The sequence below is a fragment of the Vicugna pacos genome, chromosome 10 (genome assembly GCF_048564905.1).
Source record: "Vicugna pacos chromosome 10, VicPac4, whole genome shotgun sequence".
NCBI lineage: Eukaryota > Metazoa > Chordata > Mammalia > Artiodactyla > Camelidae > Vicugna > Vicugna pacos.
In genome coordinates this window covers 15,430,493-15,440,227 of record NC_132996.1, presented here as the reverse complement: position 1 = coordinate 15,440,227, position 9,735 = coordinate 15,430,493, and the positions used below count along the sequence as shown (strand labels likewise).

The following is a 9,735-nucleotide window of genomic DNA, read 5'->3' as shown; positions in this document are numbered from 1 at the left end:
CCATAGAACTTCTCTGATGAGAAACACATTTATTGGCTCACTGCCATGAATAAATGTGCTCAGCCCTATTCAGAATTCTCATACACACACACACACGCTTAAGAAAAAAAATATGTGCGTGATCCAAAATCCAGTACAAGGAGAAGACAAGTAACACAAGGGAAATGGGATAAGACGTGAAAGAACTGATAAAATAAAGATGCCAAAGAAGTTCTGAGCAGGATAGAAATGATCATTTGGGATTCTTGAATAGCTATTATCCACTAGATACTTTGCACTTTTATGTACTAGATTTGAATCTTTACCACTATTCTGTAGGACAACTGTTATTTCCATTTTGCCAGTGAGTGAAAAAGATCCTCAAAGCGCTTCAGTTCACAGTCTTAAGATCAAAATAAATAAATGGAAGATCTAGAATCTAAAAATGGTCTACGGCTTAGGTATTTAGTTATTACGGAAAAACTTCACAGAGAAGTGTCCTTTGAACTAAGCTGAGCCTTGACGAATAAGTAAGACTTTGAACAGGCGAAGAAAAGAGCAGAGGAAACCCACTATCCAAGACAGGTATAAATCAGACCACAGGCAGCAGGAATGGATATCTGTAGAGGGAGTGAACTCACGCACAAAGGTGGGCTCTCGGCACAGGGCTGAGAATTGATGGAGGAACATGAATGCTAATGTACAACCGAGAGGTGATGCCTGGAATAAGGTAAAAAGGAAGACTGGGCACTAAGTGCTAAGGAAGTTAAGGAAGTGGGGGCATGAACCAGCTTTCAGGAGGAGAAAGGGAGATGGGGGTGTATAATACATCATGTCCCTGTGTAAACTGAGTTTGAAAAATTCCTGTGTGTCTGTTTCTGTCTTATACTGAAAAATATTCTGGTACCTGACTTCTGCTTGTAAGAGACTGAAAATGGTCACCTGTGTCTTTATTACCCTCATCTCCAGGACATGTGATTTCTTTTTCCGTTTCCCCTGGCACTTAGATAAAACCAATGACAACGTTCTGACCAGTGGAGTTTGAATGGAAGTGATGAGCAGCGCTACCAGGCCTGGCTCAGCAAAGCCTCCGAAGTCTAATCCTAGCATTTTCGCTGCATCCACTGGATGAATGAGGAGAACTGCAAAGACCTACAGGAGAGACAAGACAAAAGATCTCGGGTGCCTGAGAGACTGCGTGGAGCAGAGACCATCCACTGACCTACACTTCAATGTCAAGTAAGAAACAAACTCTTTTTTCTTAAAGTAATTCATTGGAATTTGGGGATTATTTGTTAATGCAGTTATCTCACCCTGACTCCCCTTGCTGAATAATTTGTTGTGACAGTTGCTATCTCTGACTTGGACCCTGATTGTCCATTGCTATTCCCCAAAGACTGAACAGTGTTGGAGAAATGATGCAGCCCTGCTGAATAATGCTTCAACAAGGCTCCCAGTGTTGCCATGGAATCCTTCTGTGGCTCTTAGTCATGAATTCTTTTCATTCCTTTCATGGACTGTTTTAAAGATTCATCCTTCTCCTTAGGATCTTCCTGCTCCTACTCTCAGCAGATGAATGAGCCATCTCATGTTTAGTTAAGCACTTATTCAAGAAGCATGTCCATTTTTTTATTGTTCTTTTCTTACTAATTTAAGTAATTCTTTATGCATTAGAGATATAAGACTGTTATGATATAAGATATAAAATGGCTAAAATTGAAGACTGACTATACCAAAAGTTGGCTAAGGTATGGAAAGACTGCAATTCTCTTATACTCTTGGTGGGAATGTAGAATGGTACAACCACTGTGTAAAACTGCTTAGCAGTTTTTTTTTTTTAAAGTTCAGCATTCATCTATCATATAAGTCAACCATTCTCACTCTAGGTAGTTACCCAAGGGTCAAAGAGGAAATCCCTGGTACCATTATGGCCAGAAGAGTCTTCCATTGAGGATATTCTGTGGTTTGCGGTAGGGAACAAGATGTAAACTCTTTTCTCTATTTTCCCCTTGAAATCTTTAGTAAAGTCTATGTCAGTCACTAGTTTTGCATGTAAGTTGTTTTTTATGAAAAGACTTCTGATAGTTGGGTTAGATTAGCAACATCTATTGATTTCTCACCTTGGTCCAAATACCACATTATGCACATTACATGGTGTCTTCTTCAAATCTTACAATCACCTTGAACAGTAATTATTATTCCCCTTTTAGAGATTAAAAAAAAATGTACCCTACCCTAAAACCAAAATGAAACAAATACCCACAACAAAAACTTGCTAAGAACAACATACTGGAAGATCCCCAAACTTGCCATCCACTCTCCAATTAAAGGTAAAGCTGCTTATTTTCATCTTTACTTGGAACTTTGATCTTATTTTTATCTTAAAGTTTGACCTGTCAGTCTCAAGAAAAGTATTAATGAGTACTAAGTACAGGCTAGGCTTGAGGCAAAAAAAAAAAAAAAGTGGGAGTGTAGAAATAAGACATTTAATGTCTACATTTAATGCTTTAAAGAAGATGGAGAAGAGAAAAGATATTCCCTGTGGCATCTATAATGAAGGTCAAGACAGAGTCCAAAGAAACACAGGGGAAGGGTGTTGTGGTATGAGAGAAGGGAATCTTTCCAGAGGAAGTGACATGAGCTGAGTCTTCAAAGTTATGCAGATGTGGAAGAAAGGTAGGGGAAAGGGGCACAGAGCCACTTCTGGCGGGGGTGCAAAGACACTGAAATGAGGAACTGCAGACTCATCAGGGCACAGACGCGGTTCAGGATGCTGGGAGCCTGCAGCGGAGATGGACTCCCGGGGCACAAGGAGGAACTGGGGAAGGGCAACAGAGGTGCAAGTGCCTGAAGTTAAACTACTCCCCTGCCTGGCAACCAGCTGGACCCCAAATTGGACTCGGTCTCCTGCACTCTCCCCACAGGGATTTTCCAAACATTTTCTCTCCTCTTAGATGTCATGGAATATGAAATTCAGTACTCTGATTTCCATTTCTTTTTAATATGCTTATGCTCATTTTAAACCAGAGAACAGATGACTTCATGGGGCAGGACTTCTTACGTGGACAAGGATTGGTAACATCACCTGATTTGGTCCACAATTTCGCAGATTCTTTTAATATGATTTTGGTCACCTCCAAGGGTGAGCAGGCCCTAGAGGACCACCAACACTGAAAATACTTAACCACTGAACCAACAAGTTAAATGACAGTTTGTTCACTGATAAGACAGGACTGCCGCTCCACGGGCCAGAACACCAGACCCGGGCATGCTGAATATGGGGACTGTCACTTAGTGAAGAACTAGTCCACATGGCAGTGGGCACTTCCTTGTATTATTTCAGTTAGTTGTTAGCACAACTCTGTAACGTAGTTCTAATTTTATAGATAAGGAATTCAAATAAGAAACACTAAATGATCTACCTGGATGTCATAGCTAATCAGTTTTGGAGCTAAGATTCAAATCGAAGATGCTTTGATTTCTAACCCATGCAATGGGCAGAGTGCTGGCTGGGAAAAAATGATGATAATTTAATTCAAATAATTACAATTTATTGGATGCTTACTTTGTGTCAAATACTTTCACATGCATTGTCTTACATATAACAGCTCTATTGAGTGAGAAACTATTTCCATTTTAGCCATGAGGAAACTGATGTTCAGAAAATTTAAATAACCTGTCTAACCTTCAAACCTGGTTAATTGGTGGGGCAGACATTCAAGCCAGGTCTCTCTGCCCATAAAGTGCTTTTTACTGCTAGTCAAATAATGGTAAGAATACTTAATAAATGAGAGTCAGAATGTAGAGAATTTGCTAGTTGATGGAATATTCCACCTGGGGTGTGGTAGAGGATAGAAAACCACTGACGTTCTCCTGGTAGGGACTGACTGTGTGTCTTCTAACTCTATGCAATCTGAGTATTTTATACTGTTATTTTTTGTCTTTACTAATAATCCTTATTGGTCACAGAAAACTTTTGTCACTAGCTTTATTCATGATAGAGAGTATACATTATAATTTTCAGTTTATGTTGTCTCACCTTTTTCTGAGGATGAATTTTAGGAATTTGAAAAAGAAATGAAGTACCTCAAATCTGAGAGAAAAGCATTATTACTTTTTGATAATATACTTAAGCGATCGGTAGTGTATCTGATTAACTTTTGGATCAGTGAAATTAGAGTTTAGTCTGCAAAATGGGTATATGTATTGTGAATGAAAAATACTGCAACCGTATTAGTAAACAAAGAATGCTGAAACCAAGTCATCAGCGGCTGCCGCCACCCCCCAGTGAGGACAGGCCTGCAGCCCGGCCTCTGCAGCCACTCACAATGGTGCACTCTGAGCAGACTCAGAATAAGAAAGGACAGGATACTGGCCCTAGATAGCTAAGTCCTTGTCAAAGGAATGAATTCAGTGAGCCCAAATGTTTGCTTCCTCCCATACATAGAAAAGCACTAAATTCTTTAACTTGAGATGCCTGGCTTTCTTTAGATAACAAGCAATCTTTTTTTGTTCCAACTACCTGTCTTTGTTGTAAAGCTCTTATATATCCTAGCTCCTCCCCTACCTCTTTGGAGCAGTCCCTCAGAGCGATCTGAGAGGCTGTCATCCTGGCTCGAGTCCTCCCGCCAAATAAAGCATAACTCTTAACTTTTAGGCTGTGCATTTATTTCAGTCAACAGTATGATAGTTAGACAAATTTAAACCCTTTAAGCGCTTGGGACTAGATCAACAAACTTAAAGACATTCCTTTCTAGTATCTAGACTAACAATCTTATCCGGGTAGTGTTTTATTTTGTTTTGTTTTGTTTCTATAAAGATTATCTTTGAAGAAACAAGATTTGAACGGACTTTCTTTGAAGTTAGTGTCCTTGTGGCACCTTTGAAATAAACCTAGACCTTTGCTCAAAATCAATGCATCTGAGAACTTTCCTCTAATATTTCTTTGTCTCTTGAACCTGGACTCCTTGAGGAAAGGTTTGTTCTTTTCCACTATAGCCTCGCTGGCTAGTAGGAGGTTGGGTACAAATGAGCACGCTTTGTAAATGTCAGTTAAGTAAATGAATATTTCAAGGAATTTACCAACAGTGGATTTTGTTTTATTTTTACATTGCTTACTTTTTGGGAAAGATATCCCAAGTGAGCTTTCTCATCCATTTATTTTTATTCCTTTACAAAAAGTGTCCTTTGGGACCCCCTCACCAGACCTCTCAGGTGGGTTCTATCCTGTGGCTTGGCACTATCTAGGCTCTGGTATTTTCTCACGCGTCTGGGCCACTACCCCCTGCCCCATCAATTCACATCACATCTGAGGGTAGTTTCCAAACCTCCTTCTACTATGCATAATTTTTCCCCCTTAAATTTGAAAGGGATGGTGAAAATTTAGGTGACGTAGAATATTTAAAACAAAAGAGAAGTAGTTGAAGATTAAGGAAAGGTCACTACAGTTAGCAAGAAGAGTCTGACTCATTAAAAAAAAAAACAACAAAACAACCACACACATTAACTGATGAAAAACAAATCAGAAGAAAATCATGAGAACATTTTGGGTGTCTTGTTGAGGCAGTACCAAAGCTACAAGTGATGAAAACGGGAAGTTAAGCAGAAAAGGCTATTTATGTGGTGAGGAGATTTGCATGACTTTCAGGGACGTCTATGCCTGACTACCCTTGCTGCTGGCTAAGTGACTTTTCTGTGTATATGACCCTCATTTTAAAAATAAGGATATTGGACCAAATGGCATAAAAGATCCTTTACAATTCTAACATTTTATAGTGGGCTAGAATTTTCTAGCAAATTAACTTGCTTCTTATGTTTTAAGTCTCATATACGAATTTAGTCTCATATACTTGGATTGCTCTTTATATTTTCCTCGTTATTTAACCCACATATATTGAGCTGCTGCCTGCACAGTGTTTTAGGCAGCGGGCATACAAGATGGGTAAGATAAAATCACTGCCACCTATCACTTCACAGGCTAGGTGGCCGCAACTGTATAAACAACAACAAGGCAGCAGATGCAATGGCTATGAGAGGAAGGCAGGGATGGAGATGACGCAAGAAGGATGAGAGCAAGAGAAAACATTTTATAATTTCCTGAGATACAAAGAAAGCCACCGCTTTAGAAAAATCAGTAAAAATTGGCTATGATTTTTACTTTTATTTCTTCGTTTTAGGAGGTTGGTTAGTGCTGACTGTATGACTACTATGGCTGCTTAGAAGGTTAATGAGGGGTTCACTGGATGTTCCACATCGCCTACGAAGGGGATGGTTGATTTTTAGGTTTATTGGTGTTGTCACTACCTAGCCTGGCCTCTGGATTTGTGTTAAGTGCACAGTAGCTGCTTAGAGATCTTGGAGGTTTGCTCAGGGATTCCTCACAGAGCTTGATGCTGACGTGAAAATTCAAACTGCAGATGACAACCCTGAGAATAGAAGAGCCTTGAATTGGTTGTGGCCCTGTGAGTGGGCATAAGCGTGTGAAGCAGGTGGGCCCATGACAGTAGGCAGTGGTGGTTAGCAGTTTATCAGAAAGAGCATACTGCACCCCTAGATCTTCAAATTCTTCTTTCTCTTCTCTCTGCCCACCACCACGCTTTGAACTGTATGCCTGAAAACAGCACCGGCAGCCTGAGTCTCAGTTTGACACCTCTGGTGGCCAAGAGACGCCTCCCCCGCACTGTGACTTTTGACCTTCGGTGCCTGGTCCAGTGCCTGGCATACTGTAGAACCCTACTCAGAGAGACGTTTTTGTTGTCACTGTTGTTGTTGCTTATTTGTTTTCATCCCCCCTTGTTGGAAAAAGATATTTAAGTTGGTTAAATGTTAAATATTATTAGGATGATTATTTAAAACAGTGCTGGGGATTTAAAGCCAAATATATGTAATTAGTTTCTTGATGTCAGCACGCTCAGTTTGTGTACCTATGTGCATTTTTCTGTATGAATTTTTTAATGTATTTCTGTATTCTACATGTACTATTTTAATTCAGAAATGTGAAAACTATGGTTACCATGGGAGAAAGGTGGGGAGGGTTAGATGGGGAGTTTGGGGCTGATGGATACTCATTACTGTATGTGAAGTGGATAAGCAGCAAAGACCTACTGTGTAGCACAGGGAACGATATTCAATTTCCTGTAATGAGCCATAATGGAAAAGAAACAGAGTATCTATGTGTGTGAGTGTGTCTCTGTGTGTGTGTGTGTGTGTGTGTGTGTGTGTATACATATAACTGAATCACTTTGCTGTATACTTGAAACTAACATTGTAAATCAACTACACTTCAATAAAAAATAGAAAGCAGATGAACAGATACAGAGAACACACTAGCGTGAGGTAGAAGGGGGCAAAAAAGGGTCAGGGAGTGAGAGATAGAAACTATTGGGTATAACAGGCTCAAGGATGTGTTGTACAACCTGGGGAATATAGCTGATACTTTGTAATAGCTGTAAATGGAAAGTACCCTTTAAATATTTGATACAATTTTTAAAATTTAAATAAAGGAAAATTTTTAATAAATAAATTAAAAAAAATAATTGGTCATTTTCTCCTTGTGTCCATGTTACTATTTCAATGGCTCATAGTAGGTTTCTATCAGAGTTTGTTGAGTTGTGGGTCAACCTAAAGTACCCAGAACCAAGCCGTCTATCTAATGAGGAGCCATAGAAAAATCCCATTTTCGGGTCACGTCTCAGTTTCTGACTTTATCTATCAGATTTAGCTCTTTAGATGTACTTAGAGCTCTCAGAAAAGAGGCATATTCTAAATTTAGTCTCTCTGGTTGAACATTAAAGCATTGGAGTAGAAAAGTGATGATAGCAAAAAGGGTTAATTAAATTCTGTGTACATTAGACAACACAGCTGCTTGCCATTCAGTGACCAGCATCAGAGGTTCTCGAGAAATATGTTCCATGGAAATTCCCACTTACACTTGCTCAAGTGGGTTGATGAGACTTAGGTAAGCAAGTTGCAACACTGGGGAAAAAAAGGAGGCAAGTACAAACGAAGAATTAAAACTCAAGTGCTTGCTGGCTTGCCAAATAGCCATGGGAAAATCAGGGCAGGATCAGAGCCTTCTGGCAAGTAGCCCCTGTGTTCATTTCCTTGTCTTTCTTTGACTAGAGTATAGCACAAATTTTGGCATGGACCTATTTCCTTCGCAGACCATTGTATTTAGTTCAGATGTACCTCTGATCAGTTCAGATTATCCTCATCCTAGTCCTGTGTTGAAATGCTACTGAGCACCCATTGAAGGAGATCCGCCTCTTAAAAGATGGGGATCCAGCAAGCTGTGAGGAAAGGGTGTAAGAGTCAGTCTGGAAACATCTGTAGGAGTAACCAGATGTTCTAGAGGAGAATCACAGGCTGAGTGAGTGACAGAAAAAGGTAAAAGAATGGATGACTCACCTCTGAGCAAATGAGAACATGAATGCTCATGGGTTTCCCCTTTTTAAAAACACTGTGGCTGAATTGAGTGTCTAAAATCATCTCCCTCATGCCCTGCATTTTTTGAAACCTTTCTTTTTTTTTTTTTGAACTAAATTTCTTGATTCATGGGGTCCTACTCAAGGATGATCATCTTTGTATAGCAAACTTCTGGCACCTGGTTTGGAAGAATCAGAGCAAGGCCATCCCTCTATGTAAGCTGGATGCTGTGGTGGTGTGATTTCAGGGGCACCAGGAAAGCCTTCACTGACATTTCTTCCTCCCCGTAAGTTTATAATCTCACCATGAAGGATTCCTTCTTTCATCAAAATTAATCTATATCTCAAACTTGGTTTTAAAACGCAAATCCTGAAACAAGGATTAAAAACTAAAGTTCTGTCTGAATATCTTAGGTAGCAAATAAAGGGCCTCAAAAAAAAGCTGGAGTGACATGTGTCGTTGTTTCTTGAGAATGCAGCTCATTGGGGTCTTCCCTGATCCCAGATTTTGAAATTCTATCAATGAGCAGAAAAAGAAAGGCACTTGAGGTAGACAGGAAGAAGTGAAAAGGGAGGTAAGGGTACAGAAAGTGAAGGAAGTGAGTAGAGAAGACCAAATTTTGGATTTTTGAACTGATTATTTGACCTTCTTGAGCCTCAGTTTCTTCATCTGTAAAATGGAACCAATAATATTTTTCAGAGATTCTTGGTCAATGATCAGAAGAGACTCTCTCCTTTGCCAGCCTAATTAACCGACTAACTAATTCATTCTTTTTACAAAACAGTGTAAAATTTGTAATTTCAAGAGATGTATATCATCAAGAGTCTTTTCAGATATTTCCTGTTGTTTCTTGGACCTCCTCTGGCTAGAAGTCTGTATTTTTTTTCAAAGGCATATTGAAAGGATACTCTTCCTGACTTAGGTTAGAGACTGGGGACTGAAAGAAGTCTGCCAAGTTCGTAATTCATGGAAAAGACTTGATCAGTAATTTGAAAAGACAAGATGATTTCATGCATTTATTTTCTTTCCTTGCTATTTAAGTAATTTGTAGGGGAAGGCTTTTTAAAATTAATTAATTTATTTTTATTGAAGTATAGTTGATTTACAATGTTGTGATAGTTTCAGGTGTACAGCAAGGGTATAGCAAAGTTAATCAGTTATAAATATGCATATATATATTCTTTTTCAGATTCTTTTCCATTATAGGTTATTACAAGGTATTGAATATAGTTTCCTGTGCTGTACAGTATACCCTTGTGTGTTTATCTATTTTATACATAGTAGTGTGTATATATTAATCCCAAACTCCTAATTTTTCCCTCTCTCCTACCC

At 39.2% G+C, this 9,735-nt stretch overlaps 1 long non-coding RNA gene across 1 annotated transcript in view; it reads left to right on the top strand.

Moving 5' to 3' along the window:
- The first annotated feature begins 991 nt into the window (after positions 1 to 991).
- Positions 992 to 9,735, top strand: part of LOC107034169 (uncharacterized) — an 88,169-nt gene continuing 79,425 nt past the window's right edge. Inside the window, exon 1 of the long non-coding RNA XR_012076457.1 lies at positions 992 to 1,218. This is a non-coding gene — a long non-coding RNA (uncharacterized lncRNA). The remainder of the gene's footprint in view (positions 1,219 to 9,735) is intronic.